We start from the raw sequence: 1493 nt of genomic DNA, 5'->3' as shown, positions 1-1493 counted from the left end.
GTGTTGCCTGCAAGAATTATATATTGCTTGTGTCAAACTTTGAGAGAATGTGAAATAATTTGTTTTTAATAGCTTAACTATGAAACTAGATCAAGCGTTTAATAATAGCATGTAAATATAGGGTTAAAAAAACACTTTGGATAGAAGAGCTGATGGCTGTCAACATACAACGTAAACACACACATATGCATGTATACACATACACGCACACTTAAAGACATTAACACTACCATCCTAAAAAAAAAATAACCCATACCAATATGTAAACTCCCCATCCCTAAGAAAGTGCATGGAGAGTAAAAACAAAAACAAGACCACAAAAAATAATGTAAAAAAAGGATTCAGAATAGGAATGCATGCCCTGCGCGAAGATAAATTTTTTCACAAATTAAAGTGTGGCTTACAATATGTTGCTAAACCATTCTTTTTAATTGAACTGCAGTAATTTTTTTAAAGTATCACCATTATATGTATTTGAAATTAAGAGATCAACTCATAAATGAACGAAACCCTTGAATACATCAGTGTACACACATGCCTATGCACAGGTACACCATAATCTATATTCGTGAAGGGGAGACAAATCTCCCCACCCAGCTTCAGTCTGCATTCAGGGACATGTTTCTGAGTTATTGCTCGTCATCAGCCTGAAGTAGCCGGCCAGCTGGATGAAAAAAACCCGTCTAGCCTTCACAAATATATATATTTTCAGTGAAAACACATTCTGGTTAGAAAATTAGAAATGATCTAATTATAAATCTCACAGAGAGATATAAGCAGCAGTGAATGTAGCCAGCTGGTTGGCTACTTCAGGCTGATGACGAGCAATGACACAGAAACATGTCCCTGAATGCAGACTAAAGCTGGGCGGGGAAGTTTGTCTCCCCTTCACAAATATAAGGACACAGAAAATGTGTCAAGGCCAACAGGAAGCGGTCTAGCTTCCTAGGGCTAAATAGCAGCAGTATGATTCCCTTAACGGGTCTGTCACATTAAGTTGACAGTAAACAACTGCTTTATCATAACACTGCTGCTTATATCTCTCTGTGAGATTTATAATTAGATCATTTCTCATTTTGTATTATTTCGCTGTTAAAAGCTTATACAATCCATATTTAGAGTAAAATTTAAAAATTATAATCTGTGTTAAGTTAGTTTAGTCGTGATACTTCACTTGGATCTTGTTCAAAACGAGGGCACCAGTTTTCATTAATGTTTTATGTGGTGTTTTTGGTACCGAAAGACTTTCAAACTTCGTATACTTATCTATTTTGTGTTATAGAACAGAAAAAAATTTTTGTATTCGAATTTATTTCATGTAAAAAATTGTCTTATTTCGATAATTTCAACCAATCACTGATAAGTATTCAGCTGTTTACACTTACTCCTTTGGCAGTTGAAGCGGTGTAAAGCGTATTTAATCTCCATTAATAATTTCGTTAACATCTGCCTGAACTGTATGAAAGGTTTATTAGCTACTGCCAATATGCTTC

Source organism: Octopus bimaculoides, chromosome 18 (assembly GCF_001194135.2).
Source record: "Octopus bimaculoides isolate UCB-OBI-ISO-001 chromosome 18, ASM119413v2, whole genome shotgun sequence".
In the NCBI taxonomy this organism is placed as follows: Eukaryota; Metazoa; Mollusca; class Cephalopoda; order Octopoda; family Octopodidae; genus Octopus; species Octopus bimaculoides.
The sequence above is the reverse complement of the archived record's forward strand: the minus strand, read 5'-3'. Positions refer to the sequence as shown.